Source organism: Pezoporus occidentalis, unplaced genomic scaffold, assembly GCF_034315485.1.
Source record: "Pezoporus occidentalis ecotype Australia unplaced genomic scaffold, CSIRO_AGI_Poc_V1 ctg147, whole genome shotgun sequence".
Taxonomy (NCBI): Eukaryota; Metazoa; Chordata; class Aves; order Psittaciformes; family Psittacidae; genus Pezoporus; species Pezoporus occidentalis.
In genome coordinates, this window is record NW_026913284.1 from 565,871 (window position 1) to 592,938 (window position 27,068).

Consider the following 27,068-nt stretch of genomic DNA (forward strand, 5'->3'; position numbering starts at 1 on the left):
TACACATAGGCGTTTAAAGAATTATAAAGACAGACAAAAGGATGCTTTATATTTTCCACATTATGGGAAAGCTGTCAGACAAAGATCACTTCATATGGTTCAATTCCCTACTCCTTTACATTTCATCACAATAATTTACACCTATTCAAAGGGTATGCAGTTTGTTACCAAACTGGACTGGTTTCAGTTAACACCTAATTTCACTCTGCATATGTGCAAATTAATTCATGAGGTGCAAAACAGTGGAGAATTAGGATTCAAGGCAAAAAAAATGTCTGGTGATTAAAAATTCGTAATACATTTATAGAATGAAAGTTCACCTGAGGCAACTCCTAAGAGTACAACTAAGTACACATGAAGATATCTGAATCTCTTAGTTCTGTCACCTGGCAAGAGAACATAGGTTTGGGTTAGCCCAAGGGTATAAACTAGATAGGCATTATTCCCAGATGGGTTTCCAGAAATAGTTGTTCCCAGCTGTCCCCAACCCTGTACCACTGGGATGTCCAAAGTAAACTAGGCAGCAAAACCAAAGTATAGCAGAATTTACAAGCTGAAGTTTCCTTGCAGATGTTGTCTCCAGATCTGAAGAAATGAAATTGCAGGCAAAGCAGTCTTAAAACTTGGGGAATTTACTTTTACTTAATGTAATCTGTTGCAAATTAACACAAACTTCTAATCAGTGATTCGGGGGGGGGGGGGGGGGGTGTACAACCCTCTCCCACTTGCAAGTCTCAGCTTCCTTTATTTACACCACAGTTTATGTTCTGTCCATCCCAATTCCTTCAGGGAGGTGTTAGGCAGTGCAGGAGGTTATCATCAAGTGTGTACTGGTTTCTTTCTGCAGCTTTTTTCTTGGGCTAGGAAAATGAGGTACACAATGAATGAAGATAGCAAGAAGAAATTTGTGTTATAGGACCATCCAAGTCACGAGTATTTGTAGGGAATAAGGAAGCTTTCTCCTGAGAAGACTACATTGGCACAAGGCTTCTGGTTTTTGTCCTCTTTATAGTAACAAAAGAAAAGGTAAAGTTCTTAGAAAAAATTGTCATGTAAACTCATTATAAGCAATATATGAGCCAGAGCAGGCAGATTCCAAGGTAATGGGGTGATAAAGGACTTGACTTCAAACTTAAAAGCTATAGGAAGAGGCTGTAGGATACTGAACTTGAGCTAAAAGGCTACCCTTTAGCTAGACTGATTTAAATAAATTTCAACCTCAGAAAAAAATTAAGGTCATTAAGAACATTTTACATGATCTAGAAGACAGTGTAAAGAAACAGCATAGATAACAAATAGCTGGTTGTGTGATCATCAAGCCTAGAAAAAGCTAAACATAAAATTAATTTGCAGTTTCCATACTAACAGAAGTTACTATATGATCTAATATGAAACACCTAATTTGGGTGCCTAAGCTAAGAAACCAAGTTTCTGTGCAGTAACAGAACCTTCCTGGACTATAACACCAAAGCACTAATTTTCCTTCATGCTCCCCTGCAAAGGAAACATAAAGGTGTGGTTTTGAGCTGGCCTATAGTTCAAAAGGCATGTACCCCTAACATAATGAAACTGGCATCTAGTGGTAACACCCAGGTGGCAACAACCTCCACAAATTTTTCTACTGGTTTCTTTGTTACCAGTATTTCACTTACTCATGGCAAAATAACTCAGAAAATTTCAGGAGTTGTTTCTACATCAGGAGGATCAGCCTACATGGCAGAATGCAAGATTCATGCTAACTCAGGTTCCAAATGCAATAAGGATAAATTACTACATTGTTCTGCCCTGGGCACCTTACTCTGCTTAATCAGCAAAGCAACTAGCCTAAGAAAACGTTGATCTTCTAAAGCTATAGTGCTTTTGAGATCTAAGCAAGTACATAGTACTGCATTGTGCCACATCAACACTTGCCGACAGCTGAATTTATGTGAAAATGTGGAGGTCAGTCTTCTAGGCTGACTTCTCTGATTTGGACTAAAATTAAGTGGGAATTGATTGGTTGAACACATACCAGAAATGACTAAGGAGAAAAAGGAAATGAAATGGGAAGATTATGACAACTAATATCTCAGTTATATGTATATGTATGTCTATGAATAGTTACAGCTGAGTGGCAGTGGATGGGGAGATTTTAGTCTCTCTGCTACTTCCCCATCATTTATCATAAATTGCAGGCTGTACAGGATTGAGCTAGGAAAAAGATTATACAGCCTAATTTTACTGGAAATGAAACTTACATTTTGAATGGCCATTTTTGCTTATTTGTATTTTCAGTTTGCCTTTGATACGACTGTAAAAGATGTGACTGTATCCAGAAAACTCCTCTGAAGGAAGGGGTGAGTTTTCTACTCTAAAATTCACCAAGCTGCCAATCTTAAATAGCCCATGTATTTTGAACAGTGAAAGTCATTGTTTCAGGGGTTTGGGTCTTTGAGCAATGCAAAAAAACCTGTAATCAATGGATCTAAAAAGTCACAACATTTAAATTTTCTTCTGACTACATGCTAGATATTGGTTTTATCTATAACTTTAAGTATACAAGCGTCAGTGCTTATAGTAAATATATGCCATTTCCACATACAAGGTAATGCATACTGACTTAATTTTACTAATTGCAGTTTGCAGTATTGGACTGATGTCAATAGAGAATTCAACAGTTGAATAAGCAGTGCAAAACTCTTCATAACTCTGTCATGGGAAAGAAAAAGATAGTGCGACATATAAATGTAATTAGAGAGACATAAAACAGTTTAAGTATGAACTTTAAAACTGAAGAGGCTAAGGTGACAAATGCATAGCAAAATTATAATATTTAAACCTAGAATCAGTTAATAATATAGAAGCAAAATTACCTCCTCTTCAAAGTAAATTGACGTGTCAATGCAAATCAGAATTACAGTACAGGTCCTGCAGCTAGGATATCCATCTTCTTGTGCAAGAGAGTTTCGTTTATATATGTTAAATATCAAAAGCGAATGAACTTCTCTCTCTAGCATGTTTGCATTTTTTCTCACTAATCTCTTGCTGTTCTAATTTGTATGGACCTCAAAGTATCCCAGATTTGTTAATTTCAAATCTTGTCATTGTTCTAAGTAAGTTCACCTTAATGATAGCAAAAGTAATAGCAAAACCCTTTTTTAAGCAAACCAACTCAGGAATCTGCTGGGCTGGCAGATATTCATGAGCTCTTACAGCTTTAATTTTAACATTGAAAAGCTAATCAAGTTACATTTTAAAACTGAAACCTTACTTCCTGCTGCTAGATTTTGTGCTGGTAATTATAAACTGGTTTTTTATAGGGGGAGCAGCAGAATAACTTCTTAGAGCCTTCTTACCTAAACTTGGCAGAATGCCTTTCTGCTATTAAAAGTCCACTCAAAGGCTTGACTTTGCAACACTATTGTTTCTGTCAGGGTCATTATGCTCATATGAAAGCAGATTTATTGCATGAGTTCAGCCCTTCAAGAAGTTCAGTTTGGGTCTGGGAATGTGCATAAAGCAGACATCTAACAATACAAATATTTAAAAAAAAAACAACAAACCAACTTTAATTGGCTGAAGACCCTCCAGTCCTACAGTAAACAGAAGAACTTTGCACACTATAACATTAATGTAAAGCATGTTTAAGGAGCAAAATCCAATTAAACTGTGCTTTAAGTCACAAATATTGCAATATCTGAGTGTGTCAGGTAGTCAAAATAAATCGATTCCTCTATATGCCAGAAAGCATGTGTTCTTTGACTTTCATCCATAATGATCTTTAAATATGAACATAAAATACAAAAGACCTATTTGGTTTGCTTACAAATTCTTAGAATGATAAATGAAATTCTAAACAGTATTTGCAACCTCCCACTAAATTTAGTCAAGCAAAGAACAACAGTAGAACAATCCGAAGTTTAGTTTCATGTGAGTAGGACATTTTCCAGCAGAACTAGTTAGTGTGCATGACTCCTTTTAAGAAGGGGGAAAAAAAGCAGGGGGGGAGGAGGGAATAAATCAGTAGATCTGTCAGGTATCTGTATGTTGTTAATAGACATTATAATCATTCCATATTCATAGAGGTGCGGCTGGCTTTTTAGTATCTGATTATAGGGCAATTTAGATTGAAAACCTTCTCAGAAGGTCTGCAGATCAACCTCTGATTCAGAGCATGGTCAGCTTTGAACAGCGGAGGCTGTCAGGCCAGGTTACTGAGGGCTTTTTCCAGTTAAGCTGTTAAAACCTACAAGGATAACGCTGCACAATCTCACACTACAATCCTCATGGTCAAAAGTCTTTCCTTACGTGAAGTCGGGATCTTTATTCTTTCAGCTCATACCCATTGTCTCTCATCCATCTACCATGGATCACTGTGCCTGAGTCCAGTTTGATAACCCTGTATTGAAAAGCTTTTGTTAGGTCCCCAGTACACCTGCTCTTCTCCAAAGTGAAGAAGCCAAGTTCCCTCAGCCTGTCCTCATAGGGAATGAGCTCCAACCCATTTCTGAGCATCTCAGTGGCCACTGGGCACCTAACCTCCTGGCTGTTTACTTAAAAAAATAAATAAAAAAAATAAATAAACACACGCACCACAAACCAGATAGAAATGAACAATTGGAAGACTCTAATAGGACCCTCAAGCCCTATACAGCATTGCAAATGACCTTTTTGTAGTGTGTCAAAACCTGACCACGGACCTATGTATGATCATAATTTACATGACTTGGGTTCAGACAGCAGAATCTCATGCCTAACATTTATGTCTAGATCTGATATTACAAGATTAAATTATGAATAAAACCCTGAGATGCTTTAGATGGTTATTGCATTTCACTTGGCTATTACTGCCATCTAGTGATATAATTTACAATCTTCAAAACTTTTCATTTAGAAATTATATTGCATCAGATGTGTTTAGAAAGGTTCAGGACATATTCTGAAATCAATACTTCTATGCTTCATTTACTTGCTAATGAAATTCCCCATGCTGGTACGCAATTATGTATATACACAGTTTTGGAAGCTGATATTTTTTTCTGTCTTCCCTATAAGCATGCATGTGAAGATCCAGATATTTGCGTAAGAAGAAAACTGTTCAGAACCATAGCAGTAGTTTGGAATGTATTCAGCTTCTTCTATTCTGGCAATTTTCCCTTTAACAGTCCACATTATTTATGACTACACTGGTTGTTAGTAAATGATTCATAATTATTTATATAAATCTAAATTATAAATATACGTTATGAAACTGTTTATGGTCAAGGGAACTAATCTCTTTCTCTTTTCAGTGAACAGAAAGTGTCTCATCTTGGTTTAAAAACTAATCACTTCCCAGATCTCCTACCTACCTAACATGAGATGATGAAGTGAGGAAACAATAGTGAAAATTGACTCCTAGGATATTACTGAAGGTTGAAGTTCAAACAAGAATAAGGTACATGATCCAAATGAGAATAAGGTACATAATCTTTATAATAAAGGACAATTGCCTCTTAGAAACATTTATTATTTGTCTGTGATTTGATGTCTTTACATCAAGATTAATCTTTCTAAAGAATTCACTAGAGCTCAAATTTACAATTTAATTCATACAAAAATACAGGGGTTTATAATCATCTGGTTTTGCTTCCTAGCTAGCTAACTACTTAGCAATTTTCTGCAGTTATGTGCATTTAATGATTTTTTTAGTCAGATTATCTTACTTCCCTGCATGGTCATCCAGTTTATAGTGCTCCTGTACTTAATTTATGTATTGAACAAACCCCAAAGCAAAACCAATATCTAAGAATCTTAGGCTTGACATTATCACATCAACTATAATCAAATTTGGTTTCAATTCTCAATTGAACTGCACATGAAAAGCCTTTCCACACAGTTCTACCATGAGAGAGGTCAGACTTTCACCATAATTTACCACGGATGCCTGGATCACAGACCAAGCACTGAGGGTTCAGTCACAGTGAGCTCTATTAACTTTTTCTTCACAGGTGAATCTTTCTCCAAGTACTGCTACAGGCTTCTAGGGCACGTTTTTATGTTTTATATTATTTGGATGCCACTCCTTGATATCTCCCCTAGCTGCCACAGAAAAGCCGGTCTACAAGTCTTTCTCTAGCTGAGCTGAACAAACTTCTTCAAAATCTGTGATATGGGGAGCTGTATAATAAGGTCACAGAATAGATTATATATGCACTTTCTTGAAGGACCCATTCTCATCAGCATCATTTTAGCAGAGTATTTAGCCTACATATGTTAAGAGCACAGTCTGTGGAATGTTTACATTCTTTAAATTAAGTAATACTTGGGTCCTTTATTCTAGCAAGAACTTGTATAATAAGCACTTCTACTATTATTATCGTGAGCTGATCAATATTTTGTTTGTATATATCCAGATTCCAAATGCCTTCCTTATTTTCCAGTTCTGAATGTTAAAACAAACATATACATTCTGAGTTTGGACTACAAAATAAAACCTAATAATTTAACACAAAGGTAATCCTACTGTCACATGTAGAAGCAACTTCAGTTCTAGCTCACTTGATTCTAATCAACTCCAAAATCCCAGACAACTTCATTCTTAGATTTCGGCTTTTTGGTGCTAGGTAAGTCTTACTGTAACAATACAATCAGGCAAATGAACCTCTGATAATATTAACTATGCAAATAGGAAAAAAGAAAATGCAAGTCAGACATCATATTCTGCACAGTGGATTTTCATTCTTCCTGTAATCTCTTCAGATTTAGATACTATTAATAAGTGTACATTCTACCATATTACAGTAAGACATTCAAAATACATACTTCAACCACTAGAGTAAACTGGAAGAAAATGCTGCTTCTGAAACCAGAGGGGCTTGAACATTCTTAATTAAACACGTTGATTATACCGTTGAGCACAGCTGTGATTTCTTGCATTCACTGCCTCATTGTTAAAGTAACTAAACTGATCGACCACTAGCAGTTCTAAGTTACTCTACTTTGTGAGCCATAACATTAAACATATCTAAAGCAAGAGATGACTTCAAGTGGTAGAAAAATGTGCATTTTGAATTATCTCTTTAAAAAGCTATCTGCTATTGTCAGAAATAAAAGAAAGGATAGGAAGCAGAAATCATGCTCATACAGAGAATTTTCATTGTCAAATGTAACTTGCTAGAGCTAGCAAAAGAGATCAGACAGATGCTGCCAAATCTGTGTGTTAACCGGAACCGGTCCAGGAAAAGATAGCCAGGCATGGGTTAAAGTTAGACATTAGGTCTTGAATAAATCTACTAGCTCATTACTACCAAAAGGGGGGGATCTTGTTCCTCCTGTTTCTGGCTATATCCACTGTCCCCCTTCTTTCATGTTATGCACCATACCCTGCATTGAGTCAATTCAACTTGTTGAACCAGAAGAAAACTAACCTAAGACAAGAGAGTGAATAATTTGTGTGATTTGAAGACTGTGATTTGAAGACTGGAATCAATTTATCTCACAAGTCTATTAAGTACTAAAGCTGGTGTGAGGGAAGAGGTGGGATCATGCAACTAGGAACACCTGAGGAGTTAGAATTTACCTATTCTCACAAGAGCAAGCTGTTATATTACATCAGTCATAAAACGTAACTTTGTCCTCAAACTGTGCCTCCAAATCCTGCTTGTTTATGAGATTTAGCTGTACTTAAAAGCTATCTATAGAGTCTTGATCTCCTTTATGCCTCAGTTGCCCAGGCTAGCCCAGAAAGCATGCTGGCTTAGTTTGCTACCAAATTGCAGTGTCCCTCAAACTTAGAAAATGCTCCCCCTAACACCTGCCCCCCCACCCCCCCAAAAAAAAAGGTAACAAAAAATATTTCCATAGAGTATTCTCACTTTTCATTCCATTTCCCTTTTATCAATGTTTTGAACTACATCAATCTTCCTTGAATTAAGGGCATGTCAATTAGAACAGGGCCACTAGAAGATAGAACTGTGGCATCGTAGGTTAAGCGAGGAGTATTAGGCCAGTATGTAGCCCATCCTTCTCCTAATATTTACCACAACTGGAAAATTGTCTGAGGCTTACAGTTTGAATTTCTCAATAGCAGATTTCAGCAGCATGTAAAATTATTTCATGCTAATGATAATTGAAGAAACTTAACTGAAAAAGACTACCATATTGTGATTAATTGAAAAAATAAGACTGCAATAAATGTCAAGTTTCAAAATAGTATAATCTTATTAAACTGATTCATTATTTGCTGTAATAAAGGCAAATCTATTATAACTAAGCTTCTATAAAGACTATGCTCAAAATAATTCAATAACCACCTATAAGATTATAGAATTTAGCAGTAATGCACCCACTATAATCTCAGTTTTTATAACCCCTGATAAAAATGAACTGGAAACACAATCACAATAACAATTTTACCTTATCATAGCTGCCTATTTATCTTTGTATACTTTAACAGTAATAACACAAGGTAAATGTATATATTTTTTATAAACCTGATGCATTTTTTTTAAGCAAACATGTACATAACAATTGCAAAAAGAAAAAGGATTAAGTGCTGTGACTTCTGTTCCAGTTTGGGAGTAATGTGCTCAAAAATAAACAGCAGGGCAAGTCACATTTGTGGTTTTGGGTTGTTTTTTTTTTTTCATTTTGATAAATGTAATACTTGGAGGAAAGTTTTGAGCTGACAACATTTGCAGTTTGACTGTTCAGCTACAAAGTTCAGGACATGCAGCAATCAGCTGTTGAACTAGCCCATCAAAAACATCAGCTCTGCAGTGACCATCTCTAGGTCAATTCACAATCTGCTCTCCTTCAAACCCTTACAAGTTCTCACTGGTGTGTTGGAAATGGTTAGGCTAACTCAGGTGTGATCACTGCGGTTGAATAACCTCAAGATACACTCCTTTTCTCTTACAGATAGATCTCAGTGTTACAGCTCTATCATATAAAATTAATCAACAGACATCACTTACACAAAGATCAGCTTTCAGGGGGAACAGATGTAAGGAGCTCTCTACAGATGCAGCTTCCTGCTGAAAGCAGGGTCAACTTTGAGATCAGATGAAATTCCTTGGGCCTTTATCCATTTAGGTGCTAAAGTTCTCTCTGTGCAGCCTGTTCCAAGGTTAATGCATATTTGTCCTGAGAAAGGGTGACTAAAATATATCCTTTGTACGGTCAGCCACTGTTTGGGCAGTAGCGACATTGAAGGACTATGCTGAATTTTGGTGTAGAAAAGATCCTAAAGTTTGACTCCTGGCAAAAGCAAAACCAAAACGTATTGAACAGTTGATATACATTCAGCAGAGCAGCCTCTTCCTCTCTTACAGTAGCTATAAGAGATACAAGAAAAGAAAACACTCCCTGGTAAATACTCCATGAAATACTGATCCCTTCTCTACCTTTATTCCTCAGAACCAGATTATCCAAAAAGCTTGTGGTTTGAATTTGTTTGAGGTTTTTTCTGCTTACTTTTTTTTTTTTTTTTTTCTGACCTATTCCTTCTTGATGAGAGGTGAAGTGGGAAATTCTGGACAGCTGCTAGTTCAGGTAACATCCATAAGGCAATTTTCCCTTAAAATTCAAATAGCTGTGCTCTGAATAAAACAAGGCTGGAAACAGACGGTCTTAATTATTTCATTCAGCAATGTCATCTGGCAGACTACATCTGAAACAAAAAAACAAGAAAAAAATGACCTGGTAGGATCAAAATTGGTTTGATTTTAGAACACTAACCTGAATGTTTTGTCTTTAACTACACACAAACACTCCTCAGTACTGGAAACCAGGTTAAGGTAAGGCCCAAATGAAAATCAAAACCAAGGCACTCAGAGAATACTCAGTCTGTATTTAAATTGTTTTCCACCTAAATAGTCTTTGAAAAAGAGCAAATCATGACTACATATTATCACCTTCCATAACCGTCCATTTCATTCTCTTGGGCAGTAGTTAAAAGAAACAGATATTCAGAATTAGTTCCTTAATATTTTCTGAACTCAAATTTTCATTCTTATTAGAAAATACATTACACAAGATAATTGCCAGAAACAGACAGTGGGACTTTTAATCATTTGAACAGGATTAGATACCAAAATCCTTGTATTTTCAATGAAAAGCAATATTCTGTGAAAAGAACATTTTATACTGAGAAGTTTGGAACTAAATATTGATAGTGGTTTGCATTTCTAATTTTGCAGCTATCTGTGATCGACTGGAATGCATGTGTTTTTTTCCTCTGAATCAGGTACAGAGGAGCTGTTTGGGTTTCAGCTGAAGAGCAAAACAAAGTATCTTCATGGGAAGAAAATACTAGATAATAGAGATTTATCCAATTCCTAAGGAATAGCTTAACAAGAACCAATAATAAGAAGCTGAAAAGAGAAATGTAAATCAAAACCTTCAACAAGGTGATTAATTGAAGCGGGGTGAGGGGATTACTAAGAAAAATAAGGGTCCCGTCTTTTGATATTTCAGTGAAAACTAGGTAATCTTTTGAAAGACAAACTACGGTAAAATAAAATTACTAGACTCAACAGCAGAGGTGACTGGGTAAAACTTAATGGCCTGTTAAGTGATCATCTCATATTAAACCTTCTAAGGCTTCTTGTCACCTTCAATTCCATGAATTCCAGATCATTTGAAATGTTTTTGCAGCAAAACATAATCATGCTTTATATTTCAGAGCACCTTCTAGTGTAATTATAACAGGGGAGAGGAACTGAAACAGAATTAACCTAGATCATAATGCAAAGAGAAAAGCAGAATAATCCCAAGAGGTTTTTCTTTTCTAAGGCTAAACATGGTCAGAGAGAGTTTATTCTAGCAAGAAGATACAGATCTTTTCACTATGTTGTCTGATAAGAGGCATTTTCTGGCTATAAATTGGAAAATGAACGTGTTGATATTCCCATTCAAAAGAGTGATTTTTTAGACACTGATTCTGGTCATTTTTGTGTAGTCCTGTGTATTTCTGAGTCTGATTTGAGAAGTGTTTTGCAACAGTTTGGGAGCAAGGGCATAACAAAAATGGGGTTTGATATTATTGATTCCTTATAGAATGTTTCCATCTAAAAAGTCCTTTCTGCAAAAAAGAACTTTTTACAAAAAAAAAAAAAAGTCAGTGTTATCAAAGCTCTGGTACATTTTGACAAACTTCAATTCTTTATTTTGCTTAAGTATTTTTAAAGATATGTATATACTGAAAAGGGAATTTCATTTTCTGTGAATGAATCTTTTCAAAATAAATTCAGTGAAAACTATTTAAAAAAAAAAGGAAGCTATAAAATATTGAAAGGTCTTTAACCCTGCACAGTGAAGCTGACTGAAAAAAAAACCAAACAATCTTCTATTCAGGAAGACAGTTTTAGTCGTTACTTTGCCTTAATTTTTTAGTCAAAACAGTGTTAGATATTTTTGTGATGTGTTTGCGACACACACAGATCGCCAAACATGCTTCAGAACTTGGCGCAAAGAATAAAGATGTGAAACAACTTTCAAAGTGAATGTTTACTGCACAGAAAGAAAATATTTTTCTCTTTGCTGTTTATCAGCCTTTCTCAAAAAAAAACCATCTTTTCACAGGTGGTACAGAGGCTGCTTAGAGATATTCTCAGACACAGATACTGCCAGACGTGAATTACATTTCTTCACAAAAATAATTTGCTTGTTTTCTTTCTTTGTTTTGAGAGCACAGAACTCTGCTGTGAAGGAAAAGTCCGTCACAATTCAACTAATAATAGAAGAATAAACCGTTGTGCAATCCTGCACTGAATGAACCTTTTGGGACAGATGAGCCGTTATCCAGTACTACTTATGGGAATCCCTCAAAGCAAAAGAAAAAATTGTCTGTCTGTATAACTATAGAAGTGTAAGGAGACCCTTAGGTTCAGGAGCATGAAAGACAGTAAAAACAGATCTGAACAAATCCATGTGGACATCTGTAGCAAAATATTGGCCTAATTACATCTATCAAAAAAATATATTTTTATTTCAATAAAGCCATAACTTTTTCCTGATGCCCATACATTTCCATCTGTCCTTATTGTAAAACAACTTTCTTTCACACACCCTGCATAAAGTGATCAAATCTACACATGTACAAAGCCAGCTTTCAGTCTTGTCAAAAGGGCAAATCATTACTCTCTAAATGTTAAATTGAGGAAACCATTTGAAACAGAATATCATTTTCCCTAGTTCTTCAGTAAGCCAAGAGTAGATTTTGAAAACCTAACTAAATTTTGGCCCTAATGCCACTGCAGTTGTCATGCTGAAACAAAGGGACAGAATATATTTTTAAAAGCTCCAGGAAAGTTAAAATCTTTCCAGAATATATTTAATCTCATACAGTTATTCATGATAATTCTCCTTCTTTAACTTCATATCTCAGTTCCCTTCATGGCAATATAAAGTAACTTCTAGCTAATCTAATATTCTCCTGGCTAAATATAAGATCAAGTCATTTTCACTTGTTTTTTATGTTGTCCTTTTCTCTCTTTCTATTTGAACACTCTTCACTATGATGTTGTTGTTTCATTAAAGAACTGTAATGTACCAGGAGAAATTCATTTTTCATCAGAATGACAAAACTGCCCACTGTCATCTGACTACCAGACAGTTTTCAGGCTTTAAGCTTCAAAGCAGGTTCCATCTCCCATGCAGCAGAGACAAATATCATGCTGTGATTCATAAAATATTATTTTCTTTAAAGGCTCCCCAGAGAAAAGTAACTATGAAAAACTAGTCAAATCACAGATCTACAGAAAGAACCTGTTTGTAGTGCAATACAATACAGGAGTTTCTCTGTGTGGCCTCTGCAAACCTATAAAAAACATTTTAATAACTTTAAACCAAAATGGTGACTTTTAAGAACAGTATTATTCCAGAATGGAATAAAATATATTGAAACTTTTTCTACACATAATATACACTAGTAAGCTGAATACAGTGTTTAAATGGACACAGTGTTGAAATAGTCACAGGCTGTTAAGATTCTCAGAAGTTATTAGGAACATAACTAAGTACTTCATTTACATGTGCCAAATTCCATGCTCCTAAAGATCAGAAAGAAAATTCTACATTAAGGCTGTTTCAAAAAAGGGGACCTTTTAGGGGCAGAGGAGACATTTGTAATCACTAGCAACTTCTTAGTAACTTGGCCTTGGGTGCTTATTAAAAGGTTTGTTGTAGGTCCGAAAACTGTTTCTCTCTAATTAGGTTACAGATTGCAATCTTGTAGGATCCTGCTGCCAGCTACATTTATGCGATTGATTAATAACATGCTGAAAGATCCCAAATTCAGTCTAAACATATTCAATTTGTAATGGAAGAACTCTGTTGTGAAAAGGGATGAAAATCTAATTATATTTTGCTTTAACTTTTTAAAGAAGTGTGCATTTCACTTGTTATTGAATTTATGTTTTTTCTGAAGATGTTAGCTAGAATTTTGTGTTCTACAAAAAAATTGGGGGGGGGGGTGGTGAGGAAAGGAGGTACCCCAAAAATAAACTGAAATACAAAATAAAGCAAGATAGCAGCTATATTTCTAAATATAGAGGACCAGACTTCACCTTTCAAAGCAAAGAACTGGTAAGTTGGTTTAGCATTTTCAAAGAACCACACCTAAAGGATGCTGTTCCACAAGTTTGAAATGCTCTAAATTGTCAGTCCAAAATAGGTTGTCTTGCTCAGGAGATTAAACTGGCCAAACCAAATACCTGTAATTGAAAGGTTCTTTGCTGTTGAATAATTTTTCTTTTTTCAAGAGAAAAAAAAAAGCTGTTGTTAAGGTGGGCAAGCACTCCATTTCTTCTGCTGATATAGAAAGTAACTTCCAAAGTAAGTGCTTTCAAAGCATTTATTCCCTCTAGAGACAGAAAGCTTGGGGGGAAAATAATTTTTTTTTTCACTGCCCAAAATATTCTGTGTTACCTTGTCTCCAGTTACATTTGTGTGTGTATACTTACCATAAAGGTGGAAACTCCTGAACTTTTGTCATAAACTGGCTGACACATTAATGTCTAACAGAGACTTATTTCCATTCTTCACATAAATTAGCAGATTGATTTCACCCTAATACTTACCTCAATAATTTACCTCAAGTGACTAAATTTTAGGGAAGCTACAGATAACCAGACAATCTATTTGCGAATATGACGCATTAGTTACTGTGAGATTACCAACATACGATAAGAATATTTTTTCCTAGTAAAAGCTATTTAAATGGTCAAGTTTGATTCATATTTGGCTAGTATATGGTTAAAATTCTCTATTTGAAAGCAGGAATGCAGTGCTTCTTTTAGTTTTCACTTCAGTATAATAATTATCCCATAATACCTTATATCATTTATCCCATTACCACATTTAACCTATATCTGAAAATATATAATGAACGCACCAAAATTATACCCTAGGACACACTATTTCTGAAGGAACAGAAACTAACAAAAATAAAAATATTCTTAAAAAAGAAAGGGAAAAAAAGGAAAAAAAAAAACCTAGGAAGGAAAAGAAAACAAACACCTAGGAAATTGTTTATCTACCACCACCAAATATTAGCAAGGATTCTACAGTAAACATGTTCAGGTTGGTATACCCTACTGACCTAAACAATAAATTAACAAAATCTCATGTCCTCATATATTGTTCTAATAGCATGTGGGATGTGTGGTTGACAGTTTTTCAGCAGGTTGCTACATGTAGAAAAAAGATCCACACATTTATCAAATAAGTCTGAATTTTATTCTCATTCCACTTATTTAATCTTGTGGACTATTTGAAACTGAGCCTGAGGCTGATTAAGATCGGGGCACTGTATTTTTCGTATGTTCAAATTAGATAACTGAATGAAACTTTGCTTTTAAGGGGTAAAAGTAATTGAACAAATCCCTCAATTGGGCTAAAGAAAATTAAAAAGATACTGTATTTACACTCAGAAATATTAGCACAAATATGTCTGCTGTAATGTTGCTTTAAAAACACAGTAAATAAAATGTAACTGCCCATAATCAGTTAAGAATTGTTGACCTCTTTATATCCGTAGCTTTAATATTGTGTCACACTGTTTTCACAAGAATGTTCTCCAAACAGTTTTCAAGGTTAATTTTGCTGTGACTCCCTCTGGTAGGAAAAGAAGATAATTCTGTCTCCTCACTAATTTCTTTCCCAGCTTGATATCAGTAGCTTGTACCAATGCTAAATGAAGTTTTCATTTTTCTGTCAAGGCCACTGTTTGAATTTGGCTGTCTGTTGTATTTCTAAAGGTAACATTTATACTTCAAAGGATGTAGAAAAAACATAGGATGCTTCTTGTGAGATTGCTGAGAATGTTGTATACCTAAACTGTAGTGCAAGATGCTGTATTTTTCTGTTTCTGTTTCCAAGTAATTGAAATTGAAGGGGATTTGCTTGAACCTGATCAAAAGTATTTGCCCCTGTGGCTATAGTACAGATGAGGGGGGTGGGGGAGGGAATCTGTTAGCCACAGTGTCAAACATTAATATAAATAAACTGTATAAACCTTAAAAGTTTTACTTTTCAGATCATAGTCACAAAAAAAAAAAGTGTTCCATTCCTCATATTACTCGTATTGGTAATTCTATTGAAATAAGGCTATTCTAAGTATGTAACATGTATTTTTTTTTTTAATTTGGGGTGATGCAGTTAACCTAGGGACACAGGCAGCTTAGTTGTTGACAAAATTATTAGATTCAGACTTAAACTAAGGACTAGATGCTATAACAGTACTATGTTCAGACATATCTTTTATTAATGCACATCTTTCAAGTTTGAACAAGCTCCTAAATAATAAAGTATGAACTTTTGTTCAATGCACATCACAAAAGCTTTAGGGCCTGCTGCTGTGAATCAACATGATTTCAGCCCAAAAATCTTTATTCATTTACAACAGCTGAGGATCTGATCTACAGGAGGTGCATTACTTGGCATTTGAGACAAAGACTGTTCAGATACACTACCACCCTTTCCTACTCACTCAGGAAGATGCTTGAAGTACTCAAAATCTTGTGAGCCATTACCCATTTATACAGGTGAATGAGATCCTTACATTTTATTAACACTTAGGTATTTTTCCACATGCATCTGAAATACATTCTTTAAAAATAAAAAATATCCAATTAAAATAATAATGTGTAATCTATAAGTAACTATTTCATTACCTCTAATAAGAGCTGAGGCAAACAACAAAGCTGATCCACACTGCTAATGTTTTATATTAACAAAAGGCCTTTGGCTGATAGACTGACATGGTGCTACAACGATAGAGAAATGAAATAATAACAAAGCTTTTGATTTCACTACACTGTTTTGCACACATTACTTACTCCATTTCCAATTGGAATAGAGACAAAACCCAGTGTTTGGGGATTGCACACATTTACCAGATACACCATCCTGGGACACAGCACATTAAAATTACTGTTATTCTGGGTATCTATAATTTGAAGCTGTGGTTCTGCAGTCAGGCCAGCTGCTCTCGCTTTTATTAAAAAGGGGAGTCCTTATTTCCACGTCTTTTTCCCTACACCTTGCTAGTATGGCTGAAAGCTACTTTTTGTTGAATTAATCTTTCACTGAAAACTAGCTAGTGAGTTAAGCTGGGTTATGGAAATGTATAGCAAAAGCCAGACCCAGCACAGTACAAGCAGCAGGAACATATGTCAGAGATTCAGATAGAAAGCAGAGAGTTAGCAATGACCTGATAAAATTGTCTCAGCTGATGTCAAGAAACTGAATCTTCAGAAAGATTTATAACTGACCAGTTAAAGATTTCCTTCACCCAGGATCTTCCTCTAGATTTTCACAAACGTGAATACTGAGGTTTAACTCTGAATATGCTAGATTGCTGAGTACTATGCTGAATCTATTTGTACTTCGATTGGTGTACTAATGAAGCACAGTGAATGAAGGCAGCAAAGTCACCTGCAAAGAGAAACTGAGAAGAGTTTTAAAAACTGCACATACATGCTCCTCTCTAGTGAAATACAAGCTACCAATGTTTCAAACACTTTTATCAATTATCAGCTTTAAATATGATTTTTTTTTTCCTTGAAGTCAATAAGTCTGCAGGGACTTAAAATGAAAATTATGTGAAGCTAGTAATGCAAAGCCATTTTGTAGAGCACTCATTCCACTGTACATATTTGGTAGAGATAGGGAGGCTTGAGGAAGCTTATCACCCCAGTCATAATATTACAATAGGCTCAACAATCTTTTCCAGGGAACTGTGGAACAAGTTGTTTATCCGACTAGGAACACAAGGGAATCGTCAGCTACTGAGCTGTTTAGCCTATTTCAGTATCAGTGTTTCCTCACTGATACTCTGGGGAAAATACTTGCATGCAAAAGCATCTTGCAAACTTTATATGTTTGAAAGGGATCACTTAACACATGAATAATGGAGCACCACATTTTAGTTCAGAGATACCATTTGCAAGGCAGAGAGTGGCCAGCATCAGCACTTCAATAAGAGTTCAAATTTATTCTGCCCAAATGTGCAAAATCAAAACCAATTATTTTTATTTTCCCTTTAAGAAAGCTGGACTTGTTGCCCCAGTATGCCAGAGCAACCTGCAGTTTAAGATAGCTTTGCACCATATAAGTGAAAAGTACAACTGTGTGTGTTCAAGTTCTGCCAATAAATCACCCACACAAACACACAGGTAAGCATGCTTTCAAAGAAGGGGGAAATTGAGGGGTAGAAAAACTTCTCTTTGGGTAGTTTAAAAGAAAAAAGCTTGTATTGGTTAATATGTCAAAAGGAACTTGAAAATAATCAGAGAAGGCTGCATGGAAACCTCAGAGCAGCCTCCCAGTACCTGAAGGGGGCCTACAAGGATGCTGAAGAGGGACTCTTTGTCAGGAACTGTAGTGATAGGACAAGGGGTAATGGATTCAAACTTAAACAGGGGAAGTTTAGTTTAGGTATAAGGAGGAAGTTCTTTACTGTGAGGGTGGTGAGGCACTGGAATGGGTTGCCCAAGGAACCTGTGAATGCTCCATCCCTGGCAGAGTCTTGGGCGACATACTTTAAGGAGAGGTGTTCCTGCCCATGGCAGGGGTTGGAACTGGATGATTCCAGCCCTAACTGTTCTAGGATTCTAGATGGAAACCTTAGTTTAAGAACAACCCATTTAAGAACAAATCCATTAGCTGTGCTGAATTTCTAAGACCTCTGTATGGTCAAGATGGGTTTCAGCTTTAATTTGTAAAATACTGGCACTTCATATATTATTCAGATAAACAGGGAAAAAAATAATGAAGATTTTGTGTCTTCACTGGGAATCTTTCACCAACTTCAGTGAACGCTGAATCAGATCTGAATATGAGCTGATTCCAGTTTAATTTGAAAGCTTTTTCCTGCAGTTTGCATACAACTAACTTTATTCAACGTACTTGGCCCCAAATACCAGTTTTGAAGGCCAAATACTGTATCTTGCATTCTTTTACTAGTTAAGATACTTGCCAGATTCATTCTTTCAGACACAAAATATGCAAGCTGTCTTTCAACATCTTTGACCATTACCGTTCATGTCACTAACATATTTTTAATATTTATACTTCAACTATCTGTGCACAGTTCAGGATTCTTCATTTTAAGGCAATTTAATTTAGAAGAACCCAGAATAATAGAATGTTACACAATCAAGACTTGGCATTTGTAAGCAATGAAAGCTTATTCTCTTTTGCTTATATAAGAGGATTTTATGCAATTATTTTTTTTTTTTTTTTTGAAGGATCACTCACCACCTGCTTTTAATGCACTCAGTGTATTTTCCTGAAATGAACTGGCACAGGTCCTGCTTTTATCAAAACACTAATACTTTAGGTACTGAAGAGTGAAATAATTTACATTCATTAAAAAATTGAACCTAGGTATAATGTTACTATATGACACTTTCAAAAAAGCCTAACATTACATATAAATATTATGTTTTCCGTTACAAGGTTTACCTCAAATACTACAAATAATAGCAATTTAATTACATGTTTGTCCAAGTAAGTATGTTCTGTTACAGAATACAAAGTTAAAAACTTATAACCTGACTGGGTCATAATTTAAATTCAGGACTTTTGTCTGTAAAGCTTTGGCACCTCCCGTGACCACCTGTTAAGAGATTGTGTGTTGATTTTTGTTTGGTGAATCACACAGGGCAATGTAAGGTTGTAGTTTTATTGAAAGGAGTTCATCATTAGAAAGACCCTGCTGGATTCTACTAAGCACATTACTAAATGAAAAAATGAAATTCTTACTGCACACAGCTAAGTACAAAACAGAAGACACGAAGTAGGTGAAAACAATGAGACAATTAGTCTTAAAAATTAGTGCTGACAAATTAGTCAATATGATGAGCAGTATGATCAACCTACAGCAACCTAGCTATTAAGATAGTTCTTGAAGATACCATAGCAAAAGGTGAATTTTAACCACAGATTTCTAGAAAGCTAGTTAAAAAAACTTTGTAATGTATAAGCAAAACCATGTCATACAGTAGAAAGCCAAAGATTCTAGTTTGGAAACATAATAATAAATACTGTCATTCTTGGTCAGTCAGAGGCACGAAATCAACTTCTCAGTAGTAAATGACAGTTATACAAATACTGACTGTGTACAAAGGCCTTGAAAGCAAAAAAAAAAGCAGCTCCTGTTTTATGCGATAGAAAAGAGAAAGGCAAAAAAGACTCAGCCTGCTTCTAAATAACGTTGCTGTACCTGATACCAGGTATTTTACTTTCGACAGGGCAACATATTAAGAAATATTAAAGCTATATCTGACATTTAAAAAGGAATGTGTCTCTCAGGCACCCACAGAAAAAAGTGACAATAGAAATCAAAATATTTCTTAGAACAAGAAAAGTCATCACATGCCAACATTACAAAGTGCTTATAATTAGTCCTAACCCCTCTCGAACTTAGGCCACTGTAACCCAAAGCACTTTCAGCATATAGCAACAACAATTCTTCATAATGTTTTTAAAGCTGTCTTCAGAATGTGTATATTAATTATATTACTTCATAGCTGCTTAGCATAGTAAAAAGACAGAAAATAACTGAAATGACACATATATACCTATATAAACATACATGCACTAATCATATGTTTATCAAGAATGCCAGATTCATTATGGATACTGAACACCCCTGCATGTCAACTGTTTGAAAGTGTACCTATGATCATCATGTTGCTAATCAGAAAAGGCACACTGGCTCAGGAGAATATTTTTTTTTTTTTTTAAAGTATGGAACTTACAATAAAGGAAAGGAGAAATTATATATGTAAGTGTCTGTGCTCAACTGTGAAAGTCACCACCATGGGCTGACAGATCCCATTTTGTATTTAGAACAGAAAGGGTAAATCACATTAAAAAAAAACAACAAACCTTCATTTCTGATCTTCCTCCTTTTGGACATTATACAAAATGTGCAACTATGAAGAATGAATATTCCAGTTTTAATTCAGATGTTATGGTAGGTCTAACAAATACCATTTCTACATTTAAAACATATAAGAACTTCATTAGAAAGGGCCCAGTCCTGTCACATCCAGAGTTTTTTTGAGGAATACTGTTCTAAAAATTTGTGCTTAATTTGATTATTAACAGTAGTTTGAGAGAAACACCTGAACTGCTACTACATCTTCAACTACTGAAAACTATGCCTCCAGCCTAATCATACTTTTCCAAGCTGCCATACAGGTCCAATAAATTGCATTCCAACCTATTTTGTTTCAAAGCCACAATTCAAGCATTATAAATCATGTGGCTGATGGAAGATAAATCTAGGGCTTTCTCTCATGTCTGTGTGTTACAGCCCATTTAGCTTTCCCTTCTGCCTGCATCTACCCTGTAACAATCATTCATGGAAGGACAGGTTACAAGTGTTTGTTTTAGATGAGAAATCCAGAATAGCTTTCACATGAGAAAGGGGCTGTTCAAACAGCACTTAAAGAGTGGCAGCTACATGCAATTAAGAATGTTCTTTACTTAGGCGATTAGGCTTTAAGTCCCAGTTTAAAAATGCTGAACTTTCCCTCTTCCCCAAGGTAATGATCAATAAATTAATAACACCAAGAACACTGGGATGGCTTTTTTTTTTTTTCTAGATTTATTAGCCTTGACAAATACATATATATATTTATATTCCATAACCACAAGAACACCAAGCATTCTTTTAAAACATCACTTCCAGTAACTAAAACTAATTGTTAGCTCCACTTAAACAATAGTGTACGATACACCACATAGAATTTTACTGAGGTTTGAATGGAAAAAGTGCATAGTTTTATCCAGGCTGTTGTTCAGACAGTGTAAGAATCTGCATGTTTGCCCAAATGCATGCTGAAGCTAAAGGGAGGTTGACCACTGACTTTAACGAGAGCACTCTCAATCCTACCATCGCCCACCTTTGGAGTTGTGTAAGAATACACAAAGGAGTCTGCCAAACATTTGCAGTAACCAGCATTGTCCCACATGCAATGTCATCCAGGTTCATTGCAAAATATAACCAAAAAAAAAAAAAACAACTCAATAAACAAAGAAGGTTCACATACAAACCAAAGGATCACTGCTTTTCCACCTCTGCAACTATTTACAGCATTAGACTATTCAAAAGATATTATCATGATCCTGTCTCTTTGAGGGCAGTAAGCGAGTGAACCATCTCTTGATAATAGGCAGATGACTTTTTTCTTCCTGTGTGGGATTCAGAGAGGGCTTGAGAGGGAAGCTGGTGTGGGTTTTCTGGGTTTATTAGTTTGGGTTTCTCTTTGGAGTTTTGGGGGGGGCTGTCTTGGTTTTTTGTTGTTGTTGTTGGCTGGTGGAGTTGTTTTGTTGTTTGTTGGTTTTTTTTGTTGGTGGGGTTGTTTTGTTTTGTTCTCTTAACAAATAACTTAGAACCTTATTTATTCTTAGGGGAAGCATGTGTGGTGTTTTAAGTGAGGCTTTTTCCAATACACTTGAGCCTCTCTCACAAGTTAAATGCATTAACTTGGTCAGCCCTAATCTGGCAGTTGGACTAGATGACTGCTGTAGGTGCCTTCCAACTAAAATTTCTCACATAGACAGAAACATTGAAAAATGAAAAATCTATACAAAGCTGTATGCGTCATAGTAAAAAAAAAGAAAATAAAAATAGTGTGAGGTGTCCCTGCTTTTAGTGTGAGGTGTCCCTGCTCATGGCAGGGGTGTTGGAACTAGATGATCTTAAGGTCCTTTTGAATCCTAACTCTTCTATGATTCTATGATAAAATCCCAAAGCAGAAAATCAACTTGAGACCCATAAATAAATCCTTGCAAAAACACACATAAACACACAGCTGCCCAAAAATGAAATAAGAAGTCCCTTTCACACTGCTTATGGCACCACCTAAGAGAGCTGTGTGTAAACTGATGAAAAATGTACTCCAGAGCTTCACATACACTTTAATCTGCTCTTTTGAAAATGCATTACAAGATACTCAGGATTTTTAGTCCCACTAATTCTAACTGCTGAGGAAGGGTTGAAACAAAAAAATATCCTGTAAGATACATCAGTGCTACACAATTCATCTGACCATTTCTTTTTTTTTTCCCCTTCTCTCTCTCAAAAAGGAAAGAAAAAAACCACAAACAAAAAAAAAACAACACATACACAGGGCAAAAATCCAACACCACCACACAAAACCCAGCAGCTAACAGCCGTGATCCACAAGTTTACACATATGTATGAAGTGAGGTTCACACTGATCTTTTTACAGGAGAAGGTTGTTAAATATAAACATTTATGACACCAAATTACACCCGCATAAAACTCTGGAGACATCAATCTTTGTTATGCATTAAAATTTCAGGCTATTCATTTTACACTAGCTACCAACTTTATGTGGTTTTCAGAAGAATGCATGAATGGAGGACATTTCAGAAATTGTGCCCTGAGGTTAAAAGTGATCAGATCACCTCTTTGTATTGAACACCAAAAGCAAAAGTTTGACTACTGGTTTTATTTTTTTTTTTTCTTAAAATTTCAAAGTTGCCTGCTTTATTTATCTTTCTGAATAAAAAACAATTTAATAAAAGTTTAATTCTGCAATCTAAATAAAAAACAGCTTTGCCTGTATTCTTAAGAGAGACTGATAAATTACAAATCAGCTGTACTAAGTATTTTCCCAATTCACAAATATGTGATGCCAATTATAAACCACAAAAATCAAGAGGCTGTTCCTTCACACACAAGCAAGCAATCTTGTTCCTCTCAGTGAGAACACTCATATGAACAGCCACTCGTGTTCATAAAGATGGAAGCCTTACAAATGACTTCACATGTCATTAAGGTCTTCTGTGGATATAGCCCTTAGCCATAGCTTTACACATCATCTAATGTCAAAACATACCGTTCCCAGGTTTTGTGGTGGTTTCACCCTGCATTAGATGACCTATCCAGGACTCAAGACTAAAGCATAAACACTGCCTATATTCCAGCTGCTAATCCAGTAGTTTAATGCTCAATCCCCTTGGGAAAAAACAAACAAACAAACAAACACCACCACACTTCCCCCCCCCATCTATTTGTCAAAAGAACACATACCAAAACCAAACCTGACAATTCCTTTAGCATGTATGTTATGTGAAGAGCTGTTCAGTACTGCTCTGAACAGTCTTTGGTTTTGTGCAGCATAGGTTTTCTCTTTCCAGGTGACATAACTGTCTGATTGAAGGCAAAAAGCCCAGCACAGTTGAAGTAAGCATCACATATTATAAATCACAAAACATACAACACTTGCTTCAGGACACAACTAGGATGGCTTCAGGCCAAAAGCACAGAAGCTCTCTGATGAAAAACTGGAAGAATGAATTGTATCTTTTGTAAAAATCTAAGGAAAGATTCATCCTAAACTAAAATCAGAAACCTTTTTATTTCAAGTCACTGACCTGATCAGAATGCAGTGACTGACAGGAAGGAACAAACTGAACCTGAGGTTACAAAATGAAAATTAGGAAATTAAGGAAACTTTGACAAATCTTGACAGTGAAAAAGTGCACTTACTGAATTTCAGGAGTGCCCAAACTTATGAATAAACAACATCACATAACAATTAGTACTGTGACTATTTGTGACACGGTAGTTGTCTGAATTAATTTGAACTAATTCCAAACACTTTTGGCTGATCACTCCAGACTTCTAATACATTAAATAGATACTCTTTACACAGGAGATCAAGAGTTTTATAGCAAAATAAAGGTCCTAAAAGAAAGACAGCAACTTGAAAGCAAATGGTTAAAGAATTTGTTAGCAAATAAGATTAAATATGGTGAAACATGTCTCCCAGCCTTGGCATCCAGGAGGGAGCCTCACTAGTGCCTGGATAAGCAAAGGAAAGCCTTGTACACAGACCTTGATATCTCCCCAGTAAAGTCATAATTGCAGTGAAGGACATGATAGAGATTCTCAAAAACAGAGTGCTGGGGAAGACAGGGGGGTAGACAGAAAACAGCACAGGGTCTGAGAACAAGAAGTCCCAGATTTACATTTTCCAAACGCCATTGACGTATGTGAAAGAAAACACAGATGATAAATTCTCATTCTCAGGGCCCATTTCAAGACATAACTTCATTAGTCCTATCAGGCCTGTCGTCCATTGTGCTCCCATTTCTACCTCCCCCAACAGATGAATGATACTTTTCACATTTTCAGCAGTTTTACAAAGCAGCGCTTTTTGTGCACCCAATCTGCAGGTGCAGCAAAGACCTTGGCAAGGGGCAAACTGATTATCACTTATGAAAACAGTTACACTGTATTGTTCATACTACTTCAAGGTCTTGAGCAAAGCATAAATTCTCAAGAAAACGAAGTTATTGCAGTTCAAGAATCAGACAGCTAACCAGGTAAGTCCTTTTATTTGTAGAAATTATTTTACAGCATTTTGTAATTCTTTTTTCTCTCTGTTTCTCTCTCTCATGCACTTGCTCAGTAATTCAAATAGGTATTTTCATAGCTCTTAAGTAAAAAAGCCTCGAATACTGTGCAATCCTCTGAAAACAGGATTTCAATACTGACTGCAATTTATCTTCCGGTCAGTTCTACAGAGCTGACTCTTCATTTTTCCTAAGAACTCTACATTTTCTTTAATGTATTTAAAAAAATTAGATTGCAATGATGAATTTTTTACATATTAAATACTATTAAGTCTCTACTGAATCCTAGTCATTAACGTTGGTATTCTTATACTTTAATCTCTGTTCTAATCTGCACTAGTTTTTAACAGCCTTACAGTTCAAAAGAAAAAAGCACTGTATAAAGAATATAATATATTTTTATTCTCCTTAATCTATACATTTATATTCCAGGTTTATTCTTGCCACAAGTGGAGATGATCAAATCTGGCTCGTTGTTCCTTTTTCCTATGCATATACTTCTTTGAGAATTTGATCTAAAGAGGTATAGGGCATGGGAAAATGGGGCGACTGAGGTCCTTCACCATCCATTTGAAATGGCATTGCTACAGCAACTATAGAAATGTATAGAGAACACAGATTTATAAAGAAATGAAAGGTTAATTTATGAAAATCTCAACTGTTAAAAACTGTAAAAAGAGATACTGGTGTTATTTACCCTGATATAATGGTTGAATGTTGGTTTCATTCTAAAAATCCGGTAAGATTAATAATATTTTAAGCATTTATCCAACTACAGTATTTAATACATCGCTTGGTTTAATGTTCCATCTAAAATATAAGCACTGCTAAGAAGCTACTTCTGTGTATTCCTTATTCCCATAACCCTCTAATTTAAAATAATGGGAATGTAGTCACGCAAACTGAAAAAATGCAACTCTTTGGACTTATCTCAGTTACTGTGAGTAAATCTTTTCTGAATTTAGTATGACTCAGGTGTGTAAATGTTCTGAATGCAAATGTTCTGAAGTGAGCTGACTGCAATGTATAATTTATTTTTAGGACTTGATCCTTTAAGATCCCAAGTAACTTTTATGTGATGCCTGCACTTATGGAATTACAAATTCCTCTCTTGTAAAAATCAGACAGTTAACAGTAAATCAAATAATAAACATGCTATTTTTTTTTTCTTCTTTCACCCACAGGTATCTTGGCAGTGGAAGTGTAGACGCTGTCTTGGCTTTTTATTTGTTCAGAAAAAAAAAAAGCAGTCATTAAACACACAATGTTTCCGTCAGAATACTTTTATTTTCTCTAAACAGCAATATATCACATCAATGATGGGGAAAAATATTACTACTATGAAACAATGTACATACTGCAAACCAAATAAGAAACTAATGTTTTAGTCACAAAGTTTGCATTGCCCTGCATTACAAATTCTAACAAGTCATGCAAAGCTATGTGCTTAGAAAAAGCAAAACTCTGTGCATTACAAGTCATTTTACTCAATGGCTATTTTTATGTTATACTATTCAAGCCTATATGAATATTTTAGAAGTTACAGTTTTATTTGTAACGTAATAGTGTCAGAAAACTGTTCTATTTGCATGTCACTTTTTTTCTTATATTAAAAGGCAATAAAAAAATTGCATCCACAACTGTATCTTTATTCACTGATTTCATATCAAAGCTATGGTAAAAGGGATGGAAGTACAGAAACACTGCATTACTTAATTCACTTGTGAAAGAAGGGAAAGATTTTGGGGTATATAAAAAAAAAAGAAACAAAAAAAAAAACCCAAACACCACATGAAATCTCATAAGTGTCATTAAATTTAAGAGAAACCTCTAGAATTATTGCACATAAAAGTGGAAAAAACATATAAAAAAAAAAAAGACAACTCCCATATAACTTACAGTTTCTCAAGTTCCAGTTTTCACACAAACATACATAAAAAAATAAATAATTATTTTACCTTTAATACATCTCTTGTATAACTTAGCCCATAACAATTCCCAGAGCCCTATGAATCAAACCTACAAATGATGTTTTTTGGTGGTGGTGGTGGGTTTGAGGATTTTTTTAAAGACACAAAGTATACAGTGTAAATTAAAAGCTAACAAGAAAAATAATGTCATCTCAGCTATAACCAAAAAAGAGAAGAAAACAAAGTGTTTGAGTTTGGAGTGAAATCAATAAAAATATCAGGCTGAAGATC

The 27,068-nt window shown here is 35.3% G+C and overlaps 2 long non-coding RNA genes across 2 annotated transcripts in view; one reads left to right on the forward strand and one right to left on the reverse strand.

Annotated features, from left to right (window-relative positions):
- Positions 1-3,143: 3,143 nt before the first annotated feature.
- LOC134159446 (uncharacterized) overlaps positions 3,144-27,068 on the reverse strand; it is a 34,239-nt gene continuing 10,314 nt past the window's right edge. The window contains exon 2 of the long non-coding RNA XR_009963156.1: positions 3,144-4,525. This is a non-coding gene — a long non-coding RNA (uncharacterized LOC134159446). The remainder of the gene's footprint in view (positions 4,526-27,068) is intronic.
- On the forward strand, positions 24,348-26,512 carry LOC134159430 (uncharacterized). The gene is made up of 2 exons (XR_009963149.1): positions 24,348-24,837; positions 26,052-26,512. It is a non-coding gene; the product is annotated as an uncharacterized LOC134159430 (long non-coding RNA).